The sequence below is a fragment of the Mesoplodon bidens genome (genome assembly GCF_964165515.1).
Source record: "Mesoplodon bidens genome assembly, chromosome: 2".
In the NCBI taxonomy this organism is placed as follows: domain Eukaryota; kingdom Metazoa; phylum Chordata; class Mammalia; order Artiodactyla; family Ziphiidae; genus Mesoplodon; species Mesoplodon bidens.
The window spans coordinates 57,499,294-57,524,113 of record NC_138177.1 but is presented as its reverse complement, the minus strand read 5'-3'; the positions used below and the strand labels follow the sequence as shown (position 1 = coordinate 57,524,113).

Here is a 24,820-nt window from a genome sequence, read left to right as displayed (position 1 = left end):
CACCCTGAATGGAATTCAGGACAGAGATCAGGAATGAGGCAGTCTATGCTCTGGGAAAACCCGGCAGAACAGGCCTTCAGATAGTTAGATATTTTCAGAAGAATTTTTTTTTTTTTTTTTTTGCGGTATGCAGGCCTCTCACTGTTGTGGCCCCTCCCATTGCGGAGCACAGGCTCCGGACGCGCAGGCCCAGCGGCCATGGCTCACGGGCCCAACCGCTCCACGGCATGTGGGATCTTCCCAGACCGGGGCACGAACCCGTGTCCCCTGCATCGGCAGGCGGACTCTCAACCACTGCGCCACCAGGGAAGCCCCACAGAGAGGATTTTGATCAAATGGGCTTTTCAATGTTCCTCCTGTTCTATCACACCTAGTATTATACTACATTTATCTCTAGTGATAGCTTCTTCCTGGGACAGGCCTCCTGTCTTAAATTATTTTAGGGAATAAGGGGGAAGTTCAAAGGCTCTTCCTGTGTCTTTTGGGCCTTGATTGTTTTCAGCTCAAAATAATCCACATGCCATAGTGGCACATCTTGTGGTGGCCTGCACTTAGACCCATTGGCTCCCACGTGCAAATGAGAACCATGCAATGACTCAGGGAGAGCCCTGAGCACATTATTCAGATAGACACCAACATGATGCAATTTTTCTTCGGTGTGTTCAGTGAGAGAAAGCAATACAATAGGCACTGCCCTTTTACTTTGGGGGAGGTTGAAAGTCCCTTCTTGGAAAGGAAAAATAAGTCCTTTTAGAGCATTTAGAAAACCTAAAACCTGTGACTCAATTTTTTTAAGTGCAGAGTTAATTTTACCCAAATGTGTTTTCTTAAAAATTGCAACCAGTCAAGATCAGTATCTTCAAGGGGTGCACCAGTTGTGATATTTGCTGACTTTACACTGTTCTGAAATTGAGGATACCTTCCCTCTACTCAGTTAATGTTTATTTTTATTAAGTTTTAAAACTGTTTTAAGTAGGAGATCTTTTACTGGAGCCTGCGGTTTGATAATGTTAACCACTGTGACACTGCTCTGTTACCTCACATCAACCAATCAAAGAATGGTGCAGGAGCTGATCACATACCCTGTGATTCCCCTCTCTCACCTGGTATTTAAAAATGCTTTCATGAAACCCATCAGGAAAGGGAGTTCAGGGGTTTTGAGCACTAGCTGACCTGAACTCCCTGCCTGGCACCTGCAGTAAACGCTGCACTTTCCTTTGCCATAACCTGGTGTCAGTAGATTTGCTTTACTGCACATGGGAGAGCAGACCCACGTTTTTTTCATCAGCATATTTATATATATATTATTATATATTGTAGGCAATGGAGATATTTTACTTCTTTCCTATTGTGCTGTTTTATTTTCTAACTGAGTTAACCATGAAAGTCAATTTTTGTTGATAGGAAAGAAAAGGTACAAATTAATTAGCTATAGTTAAAAATTTAAAGCTTTCAAAATGCTTGTTATTTATAATGAGATTTATATAACAGAGAATTAGGAAATAATTCTGTATTTAAATGGTTAGATTGTGATTGTGGAACATGAAATTGGTAGTCCACAGGACATATACTAAATTTTCACGCTTAGTGATACTATACTTGTACTGTCCATGTCAAGCTAAAATGTTGTTTTTCAACAATCTTTAGCAAACATATCTTAGTTTTATTATTCAGAGGGAATATAGGAGCTCAATTTGTTATAGGGAACTTGAGCATTCCATCAACAGGAATTTGAAGAATACACTAAGAATATCTTCTACATTACATTGGAGTAGTGAATTACTGATAATTATTTAGGGAATTCTTTTGAAAAATATAGTCATCAGGGGCCGATAATTGAATTCTATTGAAATATAGAGATAGATATTAATAAGAATGGAAAATCATATTTTCATTTTATATTGCCCATATCTTCATTTTATTTGTAGTTTTTGAAAGTTTGCAAGAGAAAGATATCAGAATTTATACTTCATTCAGCAGAATCCCTTGGACCAAATGATCACACACTCAGAATACATAAGTGGAGACATTGCTGACTGTGGCCCAGGAGACAAGGACAAGACCTAGAAAAGACACAGTAAATAATGGAGGGAAAAAAAGATTGGAATAGACAGGCATTTCTCTTAATGAAAAATGTTAACAGTAGAATCCTTGAGGGAGAATCTTTGAAAACATTGGATTTCTATAACAATAAAAAATTGAGTCCCAAAGTACAATGAGAAATAACAATAATGAATAAATAGGATAAAGAAATTATATGTTAACTGGCATACATTCCAGGAGATTATCAGACTCCTGCAGAAACCAGGGCGTTCTGGCCTTTAATTCCCCTTGGGCAGAACTGCAGCGCCCCTGTCCCCAGCCTTCAGCCATCAACTCCAGGACTACAGAGGCAGAGTCCTAGCCCTCAAGTCAGGCTGCCTCACTGACTTGAATGCCCATGGAAAAGGGAACTTTGATCCTGACCTGAGACACAGCCCTCAGATGTTTGTAAGCTGGAAAGTCTGCGTCAGACTTCCTCCTTGCATCTCTCTAGGGTGAACTAGGGAAAACAAGACATCACAAAACCCTTTCCCACAGAAGAAGTCTGGGAAAAAACACATGACGATGTTGGCCTTGGTGCCAGGTGAGGCTGATATAACTAGAGCACACCTTCTCCTGGGTTTGGTACCAGAATCCAGGGCCCTGGTGGGAGGACCTGGGCTCTGCCCTGGGTTCCATGGACACAGACAAGCAAGTATGATCTCAGCAACCTTCAAGGACCCAGATGTAAGAAAGAGGCAATGAAGACACGATGGTTGCTTCAGGGTGGCTTGGTGTCAGCCTAGAACAGCTGGACTTCATAAGGAGTAACACACTGTGGAGGGAAATAATAAAGAATTTATAATAGGAACAGAAAACAGTTTCATTTGAGCCAAGCTGAGGGCTATAATCTAGGAGGCAGCCCCTCAAAAGGCTCTAAGGAACTTCTCCGCTGAAGCATGGTAGTCTTATACTTTATCAGAACAAAGAACATACATCAAACATGACAGGGGTCTATTCCTTAAAGATTTCAAAAGAGACAGATTGAGGACATATCTAGTGAGACAGTAGGATCCTGGTACCTGGGAAAGGAAGCTCGTCTTCGAGAGGGTGTTAACATGGACATCGTAAGAAGGGAGTCATTTCTCCTTATTTTTGAATCACACATTTCTTTTCCTTAATGGTTAAAGCAGATGTGCTGTGTGTGTTTGACAGGCTCTTTCAGTTCACACAAAGTTTAGACTGAACCATGTATAAGCCTAAATGACTTCCCCATACCTCACTACGTGAAAAATTTCTCCCTCAACACTCTAATTTGGGGCTTGACTAATCTTGGCGATAAACCAGACACATAATACCCTCAGCTCTCTAGGCCTCTCCACCTGCAGATCCTGCTGTCTCCTCCCTCCAGGACCCAGCACCACAAGAGGCTGTCAGGTGAGGGGTTTGGGACTCAGAGAATTGACTCCCGAAAGTGTTTCTGTTTTCCAAGATAAATAACAATACAGTTTGGATTCTAAAAATCATCCAAATAAGTGAAAAAAAAATGCTAGACCAACAGTGAATCACAGCGTTTTTCATAAGATAAATGAATGTTATATAATGAAAGAGTAAATAGAGCCCAGAGGCTTTAATATGTAGAATTAAAATGGAGTTCAGTAGTGTTTAAAACACATCCAAAGGTCATATTTATGAGCTGCAAGTCCAACTGTATTCCACAAGAATTTAGGCAAATGCATGAAAGATGAGTTATGAGTAAAGCAGTATCCCCAAACTGTGGGTGTGGGGAAACTCATCCTAGCACTTTGTGCAGAACTAATACATTGCAACCATATCTGGTTTCAAAATTGATATTTTCTGCAACTAAAAAGGCAGAAATAAGCTAAATAAGCTACCTATCCCCCTCTGTCCTTCAGTTATTAATTAAGACTCCTATTTCTTCCTCTCTTATCTATTTTTTAAATTCCAATTTCAAATGCCAAAATATTCAGCTATTATATCTGTTATTGTTCTCTTAATTTAGTCTCTACACAGCCTGAAATTTCTTTTTAATTTCCCTATTATATAATTAGTGTTATATTCATCAATTATGTGATATTTCCAGCAGGTCCTGAGCTTTTATGCTCCAAATGTATGCCCTTCCATACTTTAATGCACATAAATATACTTTATACTTTTACATCAATTTAAAAAGTAATCTGTTGAGTGCAAATTCTGTCTTCAGCATTTTGTTGGGGTCAGCAGTGGGGAGAGAAAATGTAGAAGAAGGAAAAGACATGGCTTATTGTTCTCAAAAGAAGTTACAGAGAAACCTCTGACTTCCTTATCAAAAGGAGGCCCATTTCTTTTTCAATGTCTTTTCTATTGACTTCAAGTCTATCGGGCTTTAAAATATTTGTGTGTGTGTGCTCATATTCTGACTGTCTCTCCCAGCAGATTGTGAGTTTTGTGAAAGTGAGGCAGGAGATAGATGGGCCCCAGGGTAAGCAGCAGGAGTTCATTCCCTCTGGACAGAAACTCCAAAATATCAATAACAGGACAATCGAGAAAGGAGGCTGTGCCCTGCCCAGATAAGAGATAAAAGACTAGATATTCCTCATTCTCAAGTCAAGGAGACCTTCCCAGCTACACATGTGCAGAAGGGTTCCTTGGAGGTCAAAAAGGGAGAGGGCACCACCCCATAGTAAGTGATGTCAACTACCCATAGGCCTCTTCGCTAGAATCCATCTTGGTTAAGAGATGCACATGAACAGGGGAGGACCCTGAGGTATACCAAATATGAACTCAGAACCAGGCAAAGCAAGATGATTGGGCAAAGGAAACCTGGAAGAAATTCCCCATAAAAGTGATTCAAACTACCATGCGAGCGCAACTCTCTCTCTGAGCCCGCCCATGTGTCTATCCACATGTATTCTTTGTCCTCCTAATAAACACTTTACTTGTTTCACTACTTTCCATCTCTGTGGAAATTCATTTCTACACAGCAGACAGGCCAGGACCTTGTCACTGGCCACTAGTTCCTAGTGGTCTAGTGGCTAGGATTTAGTGCTTTCACTGCCCCGGCCTGACTTCAATCTCTGGTCAGGAACCAAAATCCTGCTTCAAGCAGCTGCAGGCTGAGGCCACCTGAGATGAAAACAGGGGCAATGTTTGTCTTGTTTAAGGTCATGTCTTGTTAAAAAACAAAATTCAACTGAGTCAATTTGAAAATCTGATTGGCCTTATTTGATGCTTTATGAATTGGGCAGCATCCCATCTAGTAAATAGAAGGGCACTTTGAGAAGTTATACAGAATGGAAGGTTTTTATAGAAAGGAGGGTGGGCAAGAAAGTCATTAGCAAAAGAAAAAAGGTTATTTGGGACCAGTACTATCTTCTCTTTGTAGGGAAGGGAAGCCTTGAGTTTTATCATGCAGATTGCCTCTTCTTCTTGGGTTGGGGGAGATGGAGAGGGCCCCTGTGACAGATTACCACATTGGTGCTGACCAGAAAATTCCAGATTTCAGAATTAAGATAACATTTCTGGTGAAGGTCGAAATTGCAAGTAGGTTAAGTATTAAATATATGCGTGGTGTCGTGGGCTTTAGCACAAATGAAACCATTTTGTGTCAGTGGTTTTGCTCCTTAATAGTCCCTAATGTAGAACTAGCAGAAGCACAACAAAGATTTGTGGAAAAGTAAATGAGTGCCTAACTCAATTGATCAACTGGTGTAAAGAATGTGGCATAAGAATAAAAAGATCTAGAGAGCAGATGAAAGAAGCTTTTGTGTATATTTTTAAAAGGAATGTCTTCTGTGTTTTCAAATTACTGCAAACCTAATCAGCAATGTTGATGTGACTATTAAAAATGATGCTTTTTGAAAGGTTAGGGAAAGGAAAAACAAGAAAAAAATAAGGATGTTTGGCATTCTGGATGTTGGCTAAATGGCAATTTAATCACTAAGAACATATTTTATTCTATTGTCATGATATATATGTAATATATGTAAACATTTATTTATATGTCATACATAATATATATTTCTTTTTAATCACCCCTATTGGGGTACAATTTACATACAACTAATAGTACTCATGTTAAGTGTATAGCACAGTTAGATGAATTTTGACAAATATATACAGTTGTGTAATCACTACCACAGTCATGCTACAGAAAATTTCCATTACCCAGAAAGTTTCCTTAGGCTCCTTTGTGGTCAATCCTCACCTTCCTACAAAAGTGATATGATGATTTGCTTCCAGTGACTGTAGTTTTCCCATTCTCAAATTTACATAAATAGAATCTAACAGTATGTATTTGGTTCCTGTTTTCTTTCACTCAGCATGTTTTGAGATTCATCCATGTTATGTATATTAATATTTCATTGCCCTTTACTGCGGTTGTGAATTACTCATTCACTTGATGATGAACATTTGAGCTGTTTACAGTTTGCAGCCTTAACCTTTATGAAACCACTGGGATTTCCATTAGAATTCTTTAATTTCTTACCCAATTCAACAGTATGATTTGAAAGTTATCAGAAACCTGCACTTGTCAGAAAGTCTTTAGTATGAATCTTCCTGAAGATGAAGCATTTTTGCAAAAGCATCTATGAATGATAAAAAGATTTAAAAAGACACAGTTAAAGATCTGGTTAAAATGCAATTGACAAAAAAAAATTTGTTTACTGCTGTAACATACAAATTTGACATATTCAAATTTTAGAAATTTTATTTAATTTCATATAACTTATAAGAATATCTATATTAATGATATTTAGTATAATCTAAGTGTATAACCTAAGAAGGTTGGAGATACATTTATCTCTAATCAATTGACAGTGCCTCCTATAACATACCAAATAATCCTAATTAGTTTAATATCTCTCTTTGAGATGACTTAGGGGTCCTCTGAAACATCCCAAAGCTATCTAGAGGTCAAACTAACTTTAATTAGGATTCTATCCTTGAGAAGTTTATCCAAAATGTTAAAAAGTTTCAAAACACTTGGTCAAATAGGATTACAGATCACTGTGAAACAATGCTTATCCATTTAACCAAAGTGACAATGAAAGATGTTAAAAGCAAATACAGAAAGTTATAACAGATTATTTAAAAGGTAAAGAAAATTTACAATCTGTAATCAAAAGCAAATCAGTACTCCAAGAAAACTTTTTTCTCTTAACAGAGAGAGAAAAAAATTTCAAGTTTTTGTACCACTTTACTTTTAATCTTAAAATTCATTTACTCAATTAAATTCATTCTAATCTTAGTGAGTCCTGACAACACATAGAATTTCTTTCTAAAGATTACTTTTTCCCCAGAAATCTACAACTTTCTATATTCATATTAACTTGCCCTTTATTTTATTTCCTATTTAGAAATAACCAGCATTAAGACAAAATTACTTCCTTTTTCTTTAACAAAATAAATTTCTATTCTTCATACCTTCTTTTAATGAAAACACACATCCTAATACCCTGTATACTAAAATGTTCTCTTTATTTCTAGTAGCTTTAATTACATATTTAATTAGAATTCTCAAGTCTTAAAAACCTAAATTCCTAGTGAAAATTAAGAAGTAAGCAATTATGAGCTGTTCTTTACATTAGCATTCTGTAGATGGGCAAATTTATAAATAAATGCTATTTATAATTTCTAAAAATATGTGCTTTCTTATGGAAAATGTCTCAGTGTGACAGCAAACATATTTATTAATAGTCTTAAATATCTTTACTTCCTCTGTAAAAGGAAGCCAATGTTTAGTAATTAATATTTCAGTATATTATTTTATTTGGAAATGACCTCGATATTCAATGAATTCTCGTCATTTAGCTTAATTTAGTTAAACTCTAAAATTTCAAGTTACTAAAACTTCCAGAAAAGCTATTTTTAAGTAGACATTCCTAAAACATAATTATTCCCAGAGTTCACCTAAAAACTCTTGTCTCATTTACCTCTGTTTTATTCACTTGTTCTCAAAAATTATGTTTAGATTACCCAAGAAAACTTTATGAGACATTAGACCAAGTCAGCCATTATCCCACATTTAATATTGAATATTTTTCAGATCACATGAATCTGAAATTCATTCAAGTTAGTTTCTTTTATATTTCTGAGAATTTCTATAAGTGCTTAATTTCCTTTAAGTCAATTAAATAGAGCTCATTTACAAACTAACTTTAATAATACCATCCAAAGGAAAAGAGACATATTTGTAATGTACACATGGACATACATACATCCAGACAAACAGAGATCTCACAGTTTTCCTGCCTGAGTTTAAAAAGGACTCTTCTCCCCTTTTTTCCCCCCTCAGTCTCAGGAATTGGCGATGGTATAGACAAGAGTGAGTGAGAGTACATTAGAGCCCAGGGTAGAACATTTACATTTCAAAGGCACAGGGAGAAAAATGTAAGTTCCTCCTAGTAAGATTCGTTTCCTTCTGGTCAGAATAGTGAAGAGATACTTTTAACAAGCCAGCTTTTTCATATGCAAAAACAAGTTTTAGAATGTCAAAAAGTGCCCCATCTGGGTCATTATTCTCCAGAGCCTAAAGAATACTGTGACCACATGATTTTAGAAAAATATCACCTTCTCCTTTTCATGGGTATGAGCCCATGAAACGAAGAGCTAAGAATTTCCCAATTCTGCAAAATACACTGTAGGGAATATAAGATGAAACAGAGCTCTGATTACCCATTCTCAGTTGTTTATGGCTGGTAATCTTAAAATCTCAAACAAACAAACAAATGTAGTCTCTCAGTGTTGCAAACTCCTCAGCCCAAAAGGGAAAATCCCAAAAATGTTTAGCCACTGACAGACCCAAATGGCTAAGAGAATGAATACCCTGGTATTATCACACACAAGTTCCACTACTTACTAGAGAAATCTCAACCAGCAAAGCATGTGTCTTTTTCCCTTTACCACAGAAATGAAAAGTGCCATGGGCCAATGATGCCTGGTCAGTGGCAAGTGTTCAGGGCCATCTCTGAGACAAAGGTGCTCAAGCAGCTGCTGAGTAGTATCCATGAGCTGCCACTGGTCAGGGGCCAGTGTGCTATGGTTGAGATGCCCACTAGGGATGGTGGCCCCTTCATGGTTGCCAAAATTATTGCCAAACCAAACACAGATTCACTCACCCAATACAGAGCAAAGCCAATCTACTGATGCCAGTTGTGGTGAAGGGTTTTATTTGCAGGATGCCAAGCAAGGATAACAAGCAGCTAATGCTCAAAAGACCCAAACTCCCTGAAGACTTTTGGGCAAGTGTTTCTAAAGGCAACATTAGGAGTGAGGGTCTCAGGGTGAATTATCAGTTCATGGACATTCTTTTGATTAGTTGGTGGAGAGGTGACAGGGTGATGTTTTGGGAACCTTAACCATCAGCCTTCTTGTTCCAACCAGTCTGGGACCTACATGCTTGTGATCAGCATGTAGTCAAATCCTCCATCAGGTGGAGAGCCTTAGTGTCTACAAAAAACGCTCAAGTGTCGTGGTCCAAACGTGGGTTGGAAAAGAATTTCCAGACACAAGGCAGAATGTAAAGAAGATAGAATTTATTAGAGGAAAGTGTCTCTGCCAGAACAGCAGGCTGACTTCCTAGTAGTCTGGGGGAGTCGACCCCAAACATGTGCTATTGATCAGTTTTTATAGCCAGAAAACAAAGGAATGGTCCAAGGGGAAAATTTTGTTTACTAATTGGTGGAGGCACATATACTTTCCTTCTGTAGGGTGGCAGTGGGACAGGGAAGATGCCTTTTCTTATTTGGGACAGGTCTCATGGCCCAGCTGGGCTCAGGAATTTCATAACCATCACAACATGGTGGGGAGGGCAATTAAGGGTCTGATAAGGGGTGTAACGCTGACACTTTTTCAGAGAGGGTTGTCCTTTGTCCTTGAAGCACCATTGTCCTTGGAGCACCACATCAAGGATATGTGTCAGACTGTTATCTATATCCCTTGAGGAGAAAGGGATATAAATAACACTGTTTTTCAATCTATTGTTACTTTTCTTGCTTGACTGCTTTTCCTTTGTTTCTGAGTTTTGTCAGTTCTATAATCATTAACTGCTCTTTGGAAATCAAGGGAGGCCTAGGAGACTAAAGCTTTTTTCTACAAACAAGAAGCAGGGAACACTGGGAGTCTGTCACTGGGAAGGCCCCACAGGATTCTACTCAGTTTCACAATCATGAATAAAGTTGTTTCTATGAACGTTCATGTACAAATTTTGTGTGGACATATTTTTCTCATTTAAATTCCTAGGGGGTGAAATTAGGGGGTTGTATTAATGCTAAACTGTTTTCGAAAATAGTACATTATTTCACGTTTTCTTCAGGAACGTATGGGACTTCTGGTTGTTCTCCATCCTTACTAACATTTGATGCTATCAATCTTTTTAATTTTAGTCATTCTAGTAGATGTGAAGTTATTTGCATTGTGGTTTTAATTTTTCTTTGATGACTAATAATGCTGAACATTTAAAAAAGTTGCTTATTTACCATTCATGTATCTTCTTTGGTTAAGTGTCTTATTAAATTTTTTGCCCAATTTAAATTAAATTGTTTGTCTACTAAGTAGTGTTTTAGTGAAAGCTGGAGAAGAAGCAAGTTTGGCTGGATTACAGAAAACAAGGGGGAGAGTGGTAGGAATGAGGCCAAGAGAGACATGGGAGAAGGGGAGAACAGATCAAAAAGGACTTTGAGGGGCTTCCCTGGTGGCGCAGTGGTTAGGAGTCCGCCTGCCAATGCAGGGGACACAGGTTCGTGCCCTGGTCTGGGAGGATCCCACATGCCGCGGAGCGGCTGGGCCCGTGAGCCATGGCCGCTGGGCCTGTGCGTCTGGAGCCTGTGCTCCACAGCGGGAGAGGCCACGACGGTGAGAGGCCCGCGTACCACCAAAAAAAAAAAAAAAAAAAAAAAAAAAAAAAGGACTTTGAGGCCTTGGTGCGAACTTTGGATTTATTGTAATTAAATTGAATTCACTAGATGATTTTGAGTATAGAGTGGCACAATCAGGCTTAAATTTTAAGGGACCACTTTGGCAGCTCTGTGAACAGGCCAGAGGAATGGGAGTAAACACAGGATAGACTAGGAGGTTATTGCAGCAGTCAGAAAGAGAGAAACTGGTTAGTTGCAGTTCTGAATGACCTTTCCCCTCACTCTTGTTCCTGACATTCCAAACTGTATAATTTCAGATGTGGAAGACTGAGAAATTTCCTGGATTTTCTCAACAGAATATTGACTTACTCAAGGCCTTTAAGTGGAACACTCTACTGAGGGTTGAGAGAAAGCTGACAATAGTGGCTTGCTTAGCTTAACTCAGTGGTTATGGTTGTTAGTTGTGGTTGCAATATTATGGTTGTGTGACTCTTTGGTTAGTATTCACTTTCTCCATCTTGGAATATAAGTTTGATGAGGATGGAAAAATTATCTCTTTTTTTAACTCACCACTGTAGCCTCAGTTTGAGCACAGTGCCTGCCAATTAGCATTTAGTCAATGGGTTTTTTTGTAGGGGAGTGAATGTGTGTATGTGTGAGGGAGAGAGAGAAGAGGGGCAGAAACAGAGAGGGGAAGAGACAGACATAGGGACAGGGGAACAAGTCCATATTGCAAAAGAACAGGACAATATTTTCTGTGAGTAGAATGCTCAGAGCCTGTGTACTGTGTTCTTTTCTACTTTCTCAGGTTAGATTTATCACTTCATAAATTTTCTTTATCTTATCCAAAATGAATCTACATTTTTTTTTCTTATAAGTATAAAGAAAAAGATTTTTTGGGGGGAAATTTTTAATGTCTCACTACAATTCAAGTACCATAGATGTCTCTTTCTATTATTTGTATATCCTGAAAATATACCAGCATTATTGTCTAACACAAAGGAAGTTGGTACTATAAATTATAAGAGACAGGAGCTATGTTTTCACAGCTCTGTTTCTTGAGCACCCAGCCCAATGGTATTGTGGAGATGGAATAACAATCACCATGAGCACAGGTCACTGCTGACATAGGGACTTGCTTTCTCTCTAAACCATTTGACTTTGTTGGTGCCCAGGGCAGGATGCTCCAAAGTATGCCTCAGTGGAATATTACTTTGAATTAAAGTTACTGAAGAAATGACTGATGCAAGAGAGACACACTGACCTTCCTATCTGTCTCCATGAAAGCAGGAAATTAATATCTCATGTGAATGGTGCCCTCCCTGTACCAGGAGGTAGAAAGACATCATTAGCACCAGAGATAGGGAATGCAGGGTCAAGAAGACTGTATAAACCTTGTTACTTCTTTAACTCAAGAAGGTTGGCAGGGACATTTCTTCCTCCTCAACAGCTGACAAGACAACCAGAAGGCTGGCTAAACCCTGCTTCCCACCACAAGACTGCTGCAGCTGAGAGATCCTAGGACACATGACAAAGGCCAGCAGAAGGTAAAATTTCTTATCTCCTCAACTTCCCAGGCCTTTAAGGTCTGGTGGGAGGGAAAGTGCTTAAGAGTCTCCTTTTCTCTATCTCTAAATTTAGATTAGCAGAAGAAAATACTTATGGAGCAAGATCCTTGTGACATAGAAAATCTGGTATTTGGAAGTGAGTAATCTCATCTCAGTTTTTCTTAATCCTTTCCTCCCAGAGACAGTCACTGTTTTTCTTTGTCTCTGTCTCCTGAGTCATGTTTCATAAGAAGAAAGAACCATAGGGCAGAAGACAGGCATAGGCCCTATAAGCCTGCTGTTTGAGACAGCCTCACAGACTGGTGAGTTAACAGTTCTCTCCAGTCCAGTGCCTATTAAGACAAACTTTGCTGTCAGTCCTCTGTATAAAAACTGGATGAGATTTTTCCTTCTGTATTTTTCTATGTCCTGAGAGTTTGGCTTTTTGTCCAGTGAGAATATTATCTCTGGTCTCCACCATCTGGATGGTGTATTTACTGGGGTGCATCTGGTAACCCGTTGAATTGACTGGGGTTCTGAGACACAAAGTCATAAACAGCACACTCTAGTCTTGTTGTGCCAGCTGTCAGAGGAGTTTGTCCTAAGGGGACCCAGTCCATAAGGGGCCTTTGTTGTTTCAACCTTCATTGCCTTGTTAGTGTTGGAAAAGTCCCATTCCAGTAGCATATGCCTGATGTCACAGATTAGTAGGTTTGGGATCAGAGGTGCCTCAAATTCCCAGGAGAGACCAGGGACACAGTTTGCATTATACCACCCTTACTGCCTGTGCAATGAAGGCCTTTGCTTTCTTAGATTATCCTTGGAAATGAATTTTCACATTATAGGGGCTATATCATCTGTGCCCTCTCCATCTGAAAGTCTGCTTATTTTATCCATGGTAAGGATTTATTCTAAGCCTGAAAAGTTACCTCTGGGTCGTTCCATAAAAAGGCTTACTGATTTGAGTCACTATTTGAAATTAATGTAAGGTCTTACTCCTCAATGGCCAGATGATGGATCCTTTAAATTTGCTGTATTTAAAAGATTGCCTTTTTGAGAGCTCTCATCATAAACAGCTGTCATATTGATATTTATGGAAGGATCAAATTGAAAGGAAAAATAATGTATAACAGCTAGCCTTAGGGAATCGTTATTAAGATGAAATAACAGAAATTAGACTTAAAGATCCAACATGAATTCCTCTTTTTAAGAAAAATTTTAAAAATTGCCCCATCTCCTCAGCAATTCCTTAGGTCCTCCTACAAATAATTAGGAAAAGATCAGTTGGAAGCCAATATTCAAGAGCTAATAGAAACAATTATCTTTGTCTTCCAAATCTCTACAAAACCAGAAATGCAACTTAGGAACGAGTCAAGGCCCATTTATCTTCACCAACCCTGAAACCTATTCCTCTCAAATTCTTGTAGATATTATAAAAGTTGAGGATAATTGGAACAAAATTGTCCTGTACTTAAGAAGAAAAAGTTTTTTAAGTAATAATTACCCTGAGACTTATGATAATAGAAAAATACACTCCAAAACTCATAGAAGAAAATTTGCATTTTTTTCCTCTGTCCCTTAAAGTTATAAATCTTACCATGTCTTTGAAATGTAAACACAGCCACATTGCCTGAGACTGAGCCCAGATTAGCTCAATTGTTAGAACCTGAAACTAAAATTTAAAGAAAAAAAGAAAGAGGTTTTTTTTTTAAACAAAAACCCTCTCTTGCTCAAACTCTAAATGACAGTCTCCTTAAAATTGTTTATCAAGGGCAAGTACACTTAAAGGGCAAGAAGACTTAAAAGTCTTCTCCATAAATAATAAAAGACTGTAGCTATCTGAGTGAGTAAACTTAATTTATTCCAACAAGCAATATAAAAATTCTCAAAAATATAACAAAAACAAATACAAATATTTTTCAAATTCACATGATCTAGGATAATTTTTGGTAAGTAAAATCTAGTTCAGGTTTAGGTTTAATTAATATAGACATATCTTAAGAGTTATCAGCATTAAGTATAATAGCTTTATTCTATGTAGTTTTACTAAAAGTCAAATAAGCTCATGTTATCTCTTTTACAAAATTTCTCAGAAAAAAGTAATAATAATAATAATTTAAGATGATGGCTAACACTACTTTAACATCTTATGAAATTGTCATGAGTAATCTGAGTGATTGTTAAGAACAAATTAATTAAATAGACATAAGATAAGAATTCTTTTAGGTAAACTTTTTTTAGCAATAATTGTTTTTGCTATGTCAACTTAAATAGTTTTCTAAATGTCTTTGATAAATTGTACCCTTAGAGTTTTGCTAAGTTAAATTAAATGAATTGAATGTCTAGATCATTTCCAACTAAGACAAAATACTGAAATATTAATTGCTGAACGAGTCTAAGTTTACCTACTTTTGACCTCTTATTACACACTAAATATGTTTGGTTCTATTAGTAAACATGTCTTGTGCTTCATTAAAAGCTTGTACTATGAAGTAGAATATGTTTCTAGAAATTATGAAATGTATTTATAAGTTTGCCAAGCCACAAAATACTTACACAGTTAATAATTTTAACTTTATCTTTACAAAAAAATTAAAGCTTCAAAGGATTAAGAATTGTAAATAATATATGTGGTTCAAGCTGCTAGGAATTATAAGGAAATTAGAATGTGTTTTGGGGTAAGAAAAAGTGTAAGGTATGGAGATGTTTTTGTTAATGTAAAAACTTTGTTAAGTGATTTTTGTCCTAAAGCCGGTTACTTCTAAATGGGAAAGAGAACAAGGGACAAACCAAAATGGACATAGAAAGTTGTAAGAGGTTTGTTAAAAAGGAATCTTTAGAAAGGAATTTTATGTGTAGTCAGGTCTAAGATTGGAATGAATTTAATAAAGTGATTGATTGAGTTTTAATATCCAATGTAAGCTGGTAGAAAATTAAAATTTGTTTTTTCTCTCTTTTTGCAAAATTTTCTTAATTATTAGTCTGCTCTTAATGAGAAATTGTAAACAAAGACTTTTTTTTACATTTAATGTAATCTGTCTAGCAAAACAAATATTGTTCATTTTGTCTTTATGAGTCTTTGATAATTTTGAAGAAAAACTGAGTGCTTTCAATATTAAAAGAGCTAAGTCTTTGTACAACTATTTAACTATCTGTATTTACATGTGAATCTTTGTCACTTTGATTAAATTGATAACTAAATATTAATTCACAGTGACATATGATCGTATTTGACAAAGTGTTTTAAAACATTTTTATTTTTGAAAAAGTAGATTTTCCCCCAAACCAAATTCTAAATGAAATCTTATTGACCTGGAAATAACGTTCAGGTTTTCCAGAGGCCCCCTGGAACACCTTAAAAGATTTGTTTTGGGCTTCCCTGGTGGCGCAGTGGTTGAGAGTCCGCCTGCCGATGCAGGGGACACGGGTTCGTGCCCCTGTCCCGGAGGATCCCACATGCCGCGCAGCGGCTGGGCCTGCGAGCCATGGCCGCGGAGCCTGTGTGTCCGGAGCCTGTGCTCCGCAACGGGAGAGGCCACAGCAGTGAGAGGCCCGCGTACAGCAAAAAAAAAAAAAAAAAAAGATTTGTTTTATCTTATTAGAAAAGAGAGCTATGAAACTCATTAGGCTTATTTGGTATGTTACTTACATGGGAAGCATTGCTAAATAAATGATCATAAACTCTAGGTTATATCATAAGGGTGAATGTTATTAATATAAATGTTCTAGAAAGTATATGAAATTCCTAAAATTGGATATGTCCTAGTATAATGTTATCAGTCATAATTCTAGTTATTATCTTAAATGTTTTGTGTCACAGATAAATTTTCTTGTCAATTCCATTAGAATGAATCAAATTTTTAGTAATGGATATTTGTCTTTTATTACTTAGACAATGGTTTCACTCAGATGCTTTTACAAAAGCTTCCTGAAAATGTGTTTCATGTTCAGAGAAATTCTTGGAAAAGGATCTAACAAGTATTCTAGAGCACAAGTTTCTGATGAATTTCAAATCATTACACTGAACTGAGTAAGAATTTACAAAACCCTAACGGAGAAATTGATGGTTTCATAAAACTTCTAACAAAAGATCAAACAAAACAAGAATTAATTACATGGGACTAAGTAAACTGAAGAAGATGGTTATAATGTTTTATGATTTTAAAAATAAATTTATTTATTTTATTTATCTTTGGTTGCGTTGGGTCTTTGTTGCTGTGTGTGGGCTTTCTCTAGTTGCGGCGAACGGCAGCTACTCTTCGTTGTGGTGCGTGGCCTTCTCATGTTGTGGAGCGTGGGCTCTACGTGCATGGGCTTCAGTAGTTGTGGCTCGTGGACTTCAGTAGTTGTGGCTCATGGGCTCTAGAACACAGGCTCAGTAGTTGTGGCGTGTGGGCTTAGTTGCTCTGGGGCTTGTGGGATCTTCCTGGACCATGGCTCGAACCCATGTCCCCTGCACTGGCAGGCAGATTCTTAACCACTGTGCCACCAGGAAAGCCCCATTTTATGATTTCTTTTTCGTAGTACACGGGCCTCTCACTGTTGTGGCCTCTCCTGTTGCGGAGCATAGGCTCTGCACGAGCAGGCTCAGCGGCCATGGCTCACGGGCCCAGCCACTCAGCGGCATGTGGGATCTTCCCGGACCAGGGCACGAACCCGTGTCCCCTGCACCAGCAGGCAGACTCTCAACCACTGCACCACCAGGGAAGCCCTATGATTTTTAAATTTGAAACATTGCTGGTTCTTTTTTTTTAAGTTTTGTTTCTCCAAATTTAGGAAAATTTGTTTTTCTCTTTTTTTTTTTTTTTTTTTTTTTTGCGGTATGTGGGCCTCTCACTGTTGTGGCCTCTCCTGTTGCGGAGCACAGGCTCCGGACACGCAGGCTCAGCAGCCATGGCTCACAGGCCTAGCCACTCCGCGGCATGTGGGATCTTCCTGGACCGGGGCACGAACCCGTGTCCCCTTCATCAGCAGGTGGACTCTCCACCAGTGCGCCACAAGGGAAGCCCTGTTTTTCTCTCGGAAGCTTAGAGCAATTTGGTAAATTATACCCTTGTAAGCAAAATTGAATCATTTGTCTTTTTCTCCCTACCCGATTCCTCCAGAATTCAGAGGCTTTCAGTGAACATTCTTATTTTCTTGGCAATATAGTTATTTGCATAATTTCAATAAGAATCTGTTCTCCTTATAATAGCACATAATTGCAAACATTGATTATATTACTAAAGTTTTGCCTAGAATGTCATATTTGAGAGAGATATACATAAACTTAGATTTGACCAAACAGCTTTAAGAAACTAAGGTTGACTTCATGGAGCCAATAAAGCCCCTTGGGAAAATAGTGTGGTACCTTGCTTACAGAGTTCCCAGCAGCCTTACTAGCTGAGTAAGGAAGGTCACTTCCTGGCAAATGCAAGAACCTCAGAATATTTGGGGGACATTGAGGAGAAAAATTCCCCCAAATCTATGGATGTCAAATGATTGGCTTGGCTTCTTAGCCTCAAGGGACTATTAAAAGTTTAATCTGGAGATTCCTTATAAAAAGTTCCAGCAAAGCAGATTTAAAAGAGCCTATATGGGAGATTTCCCTCTAACCCTGGAGATATTCTGCATAGACAGTGGTTGACCAGAGGTCAAGCCTGAAGTCCTTCATGAATTTCAATCAAAATTGGACTTTAAGAAGCCAGAACTCCTCACAGTGACATTCAGGAGAGAGGGTAGAGACAAAGATGGCAGAGTAGAAGGACGTGAGCTCACCTCCTCTCATGAAACCACCCAAATCACAACTAACTGCTGAACAACCATCAACAAAAAAGACTTGAACATACAAAAAAGACATTCTACATCCAAAGACAAAGAAGAAGCTACAACTAGATGGTAGGAGGGGTGCTTTCGTGATATAATCAAATCTCATACCTACTGGGTGGGCGACCCAGAAAGTGGAAAATAATCATCATATCACAGAGGTTCTCCCACAGGAGTGAGAGTTCTGAGACCCACGTGAGGCTCCTCAGCCTGGGGACATGGCAATGAGAGGAGGAGATCCCAGAGCATTTGATCTTGAAGGCCAGTGGGACTTGAGGGCAGGAGCTCCACAGGATTGGGGGAAACAGAGACTCCACTTTCGGAGGGTGCACACAAGGTTTCATGTGTACTGGGACCCAGGGCAAAGCAGTAACTCTGTAAAAGCCTGGGTCAGACCTACCTGAGGGTCTTGGAGGGTCTCCTGGGGAGGAAGAAGTTGGCTGTGGCTCACTGTGGGGGCAAGGACACTGGTGGCAGAGGACCCAGGGAATATTTTTTGTTGTGAGCTCTCCTGGAGGTCACCATTTGGGCACTGAGACCCGGCCCCACCCAATAGCCTGCAGTCTCCAGTTCTGGGATGCCTCAGGGCAAACAACCAACAGGGTGGGAACACAGACCCTCCCATGAGCAGACAGGCTGCCTAAAGTTATTCTGATCCCACAGCCGCCTCTAAACACCACTTGACACAGCCCTGCCCACAAGAGGGAGAAGACCCAGCTCCACCCACCAGTGGGCAGGCACCAGTCCCTACCACCAGGAAGACTTCACAAGCTCCTGAACCAACCTCACCCATCAGGGGGCAGGCACCAGAAGTGAGAGGAGCCATGATCCTGCAGCCTGAGGAAAGGAGGCTACAAACACGGAAGGCAGAGAAATGTGTTCCAGATGAAGGAACATCATCAAACTCCAGAAGAACAACTAAGTGGAGTGGAGATAGGCAATCTTCCAGAAAAAGAATTCAGAGTAATGATAGTAAAGATGATACAAGTAACTGGAAAAAGAATGGAGGCACAGACCAAGAACATAGATGAAATTTTTAACAAAGAGCTAGAAGTTTTAAAAAACAGAGATAAACAATAACTGAAATGAAAAATAGCCTACAAGTAATCAACAGCAGAATAAATGAGGCAGAAGAATAAATAAGTGAGCTGGTAGACAGATTGGTGAAAATCACTGCTTTGGAACTGAATAAAGAAAAAAAATGAAAACAAATGAGGACAGTCTAAGAGACCTCTGGGACAACATTAAATGTGCCAACATTCACATTATAGGGGTCCCAGAAGGAGAAGAGAGAGACAGAGGGGCTGAAAAAATATTTGAAGAGATAATAGCCATAAACTTCCCTAACATGGAAAAGGAACAGTCACTCAAGTCCAGGAAGCACCGAGAGTCAAATACAGGACAAACCCAAAGAGGAACATGCCAACACACATGAATCAAATTGACAAAAATTAAAGACAAAGAAAACATTAAAAGCAACAAGAGAGAAACAACAAATAACATACAAGGAAACCCCAGTAAGGTTATCAGCTGATTTTTTCAGCAGAAACTCTGCAGGCCAGAAGGGAGTGGCCCACTATATTTACAGTGATGAAAGGCAAAAACCTACGACCAAAAATACTCTACCCAGCAAGGCTCTTATTCAGACCTGACAGAGAAATCAAAAGCTTTATAGACAAACAAAAGCTAAGAGAATTCAGCACCATCAAACCAGCTTTACAACAAATGCTAAAGGAACTTCTCTAGATGAAAAAGAAAATGCCACAACTAGAAAAAAAGAAAATTATGAATGGGAAAGCTCACCATTAAAGGCAAACATACAGTAAAGGTAGGAAATCATCTACTCACAAATATGATATCAAAACAAGCAATCATGAGAAGAGGAGAGTACAAATGCAGGATATTGGAAATGCATTTGAAATTAAGAGACCAGCAGCTTAAAACAACTTTTCGTGTGTGTATATATATATATATATATATATATATATATATATATATATATATACTCTGCTATATCAAAACCTCATGGGAAATGCAAACCAGATATCTACAATAGATACACAAAGAAAAAGCAACCCAAATGCAACACTAAAGATGGTCATCAAACCACAAGGGAAGAGAACAAAAGAGGAAGGGAAGAAAAAAGAGCTACAAAAACAAACCCAAAACAATGAACAAAATAACAATAAGAACATGCATATTGATAATTACATTAAAAGTAAATAGACTAAATGCTCCAACCAAAAGACATAGACTGGCTGAATAGATACAAAAGCAAGAACCATATATATGCTGCCTACTAGAAACTCACTTTAGATCTAGACACCCACACAGACTGAAAGTGGGAGGGTAAAAGAAAGGTATTCCATACAAATGGAAATCAAAGGAAAGCCAGAGTAGCAATAGTCATATCAGACAAAATAGACTCTAAAATAAAGACTGTAACAAGGACCAAGAAGGACACTGCATAATGATCAAGGAATCAATCCAAGAAGAAGATACAACAATTGTAAATATATATTCACCCAACACAGGAACGCCTCAATATATAAGGCTAATGCTAATAGCCATAAAAGGAGAAATTGACAGTAACACAATAGTATTGGGGGATGTTAACACCCCACTTTCATCAATGGACGGATCATCCAGACAGAAAATCAATATGAAAACACAGGCCTTGAATGACACATTAGACCAGAAGGACTTAATTGATATTTATAGAGCATTCCATCTGAAAGCAGCAGAATACACATTCTTCTCAAGTGCACACGAAACATTCTCCAGGATAGATCACACACTGGGCCACAAAGTGAGCCTTGGTAAATTTAAGAAAACTGAAATCATATGAAGCACCTATTCCAAACACAATGCTATGAGATTAGAAATCAACTACAAGAAAAAAACTGTAAAAAACACAAATACATGGAGGCTAAACAATATGCTATAAGCAACCAATGTATCACTGAAGAAATCAAAGCAAAAATGAAAAATATACCTACAAATGAAAACAAAAACACGAAGATCCAAAACCTATGGGATGCAGCAGAAGCATTTCTAAAAGGGAAGTTTATAGTGATAAAATCTTACCTCAGGAAACAAGAAAAATCTCAAATAAACAACCTAACCTTATAAGTAAAGCAACTAGAGAAAGGAGAACAAACAAAACCCAAATTTAGTAGAAGGAAAGAAATCATATAGATCAGAGCAGAAATAAATGAGAGACAAAGAAAACAGTAGGAAAGATCAATGAAACTAGTAGCTGGTTCTTTGAAAAGATAAAATTGATAAACCATTAGCCAGCATCATCAAGAAAAAAATGGGGAGAGCTCAAATCAATAAAATTAGAAATAAAAAAGAAGTTACAATGGACACCACAGAAATACAAAAGCTCATAAGAGACTACTACAAGAAACTATATGCCTGTAAAATGCACAACCTAGAAGAAATGGACAAATTCTTAGAAAGGTACAAGCTTCGAAGACTGAAGCAGGAAGAAATAGAAAATATGAACAGACAAATCACAAGTACTGAAATTGAAACTGTGATTAAGAAACTCCAACAGGGCATCCCTGGTGGCGCAGTTGTTAAGAAACCACCTGCCAAGGCAGGGGACATGGGTTTGAACCCTGGTCCAGGAAGATCCCACATGTCACAGAGCAACTAAGCCCATGGGTCACAACTACTAAGCCTGCTCTCTAGAGCCCACGAACCACAGCTGCTGAGCCTGCATGCCACAACTACTGAAGCTCACGTGCCTAGATCCCATGCTCTGCAACAAGAGAAGCCACCGCAATGAGAAGCCCATGCACCGCAATGAAGAGTAGCCCCCGCTTGCCACAACTAAAAAAAGAAAGCCTACATACAGCAACAAACACCCAATGCAGCCAAAAATAAAATAAATAAATAAATTTATTTTTAAAAAATTATTTAAAAAAAAGAAACTCCCAACAAACAGAAGTCCAAGATCAGATGGCTTCCCAGGTGAATTCTCTCAAGCATTTAGAGAACACTAAACACCTGTTCTTCTGAAACTATTCCATAAAATTTCAGAAGAAGAAACATTCCCAAACTCATCCTATGAGGCCATAATCACCCTGATACCAAAACCAAACAAAGGTACTGCAAAAAAAGAAAAAGAAGTCAATATCACTGATGAACATAGACTCAAAAATCATTTACAAAATACTAGCAAAGTGAATCCAACAACACATTAAAAGGATCAGACACCATGATCAAGTGGGATTCATCCCAAGGATGCAAGGATTTTTCAATATCCACATATCAATCAGTGTGATACACCACATCAATGAATTCAGTAAAGTCACAGAATACAAAATTAATACACAGAAATCTCTTTCATTCCTATACACTAAAAACAAAAGATCAGAAAGAGAAATTATGGAAGGAATCCCATTTACCATCACATCAAAAAGAAAAAAATACCTATGAATAAATCTACCTAAGGAGACAAAAGACCTGTACTCTGAAAACTCTAAGATGCTGATGAAAGAAATCGAAAGTGACACAAACAGATGGAGAGATATACCATGTGCTTGGATTGGAAGAATCAATACTGTCAAAATGACTATACTACTTAAGGCAATCTACAGATTCAATGCAATCCCTGTTAAATTACCAGTGGAATTTTTTTTTTAGACTTTTTTCATGTGGACCATTTTTAAAGTCTTTATTGAATTTGTTACAATATTGCTTCTGTTTTATGCTTTGATTTTTGGTTTTTGTTTTTTGGTTTTTTTTGTTTTTTTTTTTGGTTGCATGGCATGTGGGATCCCAACTCCCTGACCAGGGATCGAAGCCGCATCCTCCTCATTGGAAGGTGAAGTCCCAAACACCGGACCGCCAGGGAAGCCCCCACCAATGGCATTTTTCACAGAACTAGAACAGAAAAATTTAAAATTTGTATAGAAACACAAACCGCCAAATAGCCAAAGCATACTATGAAAGCAAAATGGAGCTGGAGGAATCAGGCTCACTGTCTTCAGACTATATTACAAAGCTACAGTAATCAGTATGGTACTTGCACAAAAACAGAAATATAGATCAATGGAACAGAATAGAGAGCCCAGAAATAAACCCACACAACTATGGTCAATTAATCTATGACAAAGGAGGCAAGAATATACAATGTAGAAAAGACAGTCTCTTCAATAAGTGGTGCTGGGAAAACTGGACAGCTACATGTAAAAAAAATGAAATTAGAACAATTTTCTAACACCACAGACAAAAATAAACTCAAAATGCATTAAAGACCTAAATGTAAGATGGGATATTATAAAACTCTTAGAGGAAAATCCAAGCAGAACACTCTTTCACAGCAGCAATATCTTTTTGGATCCACCTCCTAGAGGAAAGAAAACAAAAACTAAAATAAACAAATGGGACCTAATAAAACTTAAAAGCTTTTGCCCAGCAAAGGAAACCATAAACAAAACAAAAAGACAACCTACAGAATGGGAGAAAATATTTGCAAATGATGGGACTGACAATGGAATAATCTCCAAAGTATACAAATAGCTTATGCAGCTCAATATCAAAAAAGCAAACAACCCAATCAAAAAATGGACAGAAGATCTAAACAGACATTTCTCCAAAGAAGACATACTGATGGGCAAAAAGCACATGAAAATCTGCTCAACATCGCTAATTATTAGAGAAATGCAAATCAAAACTACAATGAGGTATCACCTCACACCAGTCAGAGTAACCATCATCAAAAAGTCTACAAACTGTAGACTACAAAAATGTTGGAGAGGGTGTGGAGAAAAGGAGTCCTCCTACACTGTTGGTGGGAATGTAAATTGATTCAACCACTATGGAGAATATTATGGGATTCCTTAAAAAACTAAAAATAGAACTACCATATGATCTAGCAATCCTACTCTTAGGCATGTATCTGGAGAAAATTATACTTCCAAAAGATACATGCACCCCAGTGTTCAGTGCAGCACTATTCACAATAACCAGGATATGAAAGCAATTTAAATGTCCACTGACAGATGAATGGATAAAGAAGACGTGGAACATATATACAATGGAATATTACTCAGCCATAAAAATGAATGAAATCATGCCATTTGCAGTAACATGAGTTGATGTAGAGATTATCATACTAAGTGAAGTAATTCAGAGAAAGACAAATATCATATGATATCACTTATCTGTGGAATCTAAACAAATGATACAAATGAACTTAATTACAAAAGAGAAACAGACTCACAGACTTAAAAAACAAACTTATGGTTACTAAAGGGAAAAGGTATGGGGAGGGATAAATTAGGAGTTTGGATTCACATATACACACTACTATATATAAAATAGATAATCCACAAGACCCTACTGTATAGCAAAGGGAACTCTACTCAATATTCTGTAATAACCTATATGGCAAAAGAATCTGAAAAAGAATGGATATATGTATATGTATAACTGAATCATTTTGCTGTACACCTGAAACTAATTCAACATTGTAAATCAACTATACTTCAATATAAAATAAAAATTAAATTTAAAAAAGAGATTAAAAAAAGAAGTGTCTTCCAATGCAAGGATCAGATCAAAGAACATGAA

The 24,820-nt window shown here is 37.9% G+C and overlaps 2 long non-coding RNA genes across 2 annotated transcripts in view; one reads left to right on the top strand and one right to left on the bottom strand.

Annotated features, from left to right (window-relative positions):
• LOC308612071 overlaps positions 1-24,820 on the bottom strand; it is a 440,886-nt gene that overhangs the window by 171,458 nt on the left and 244,608 nt on the right. The gene's annotated exons all lie outside the window — the stretch shown is intronic.
• The window catches only part of LOC308612070, a 29,716-nt gene continuing 16,775 nt past the window's right edge, over positions 11,880-24,820 (top strand). Inside the window, exon 1 of the long non-coding RNA XR_014015066.1 lies at positions 11,880-12,427. This is a non-coding gene — a long non-coding RNA (uncharacterized lncRNA). The remainder of the gene's footprint in view (positions 12,428-24,820) is intronic.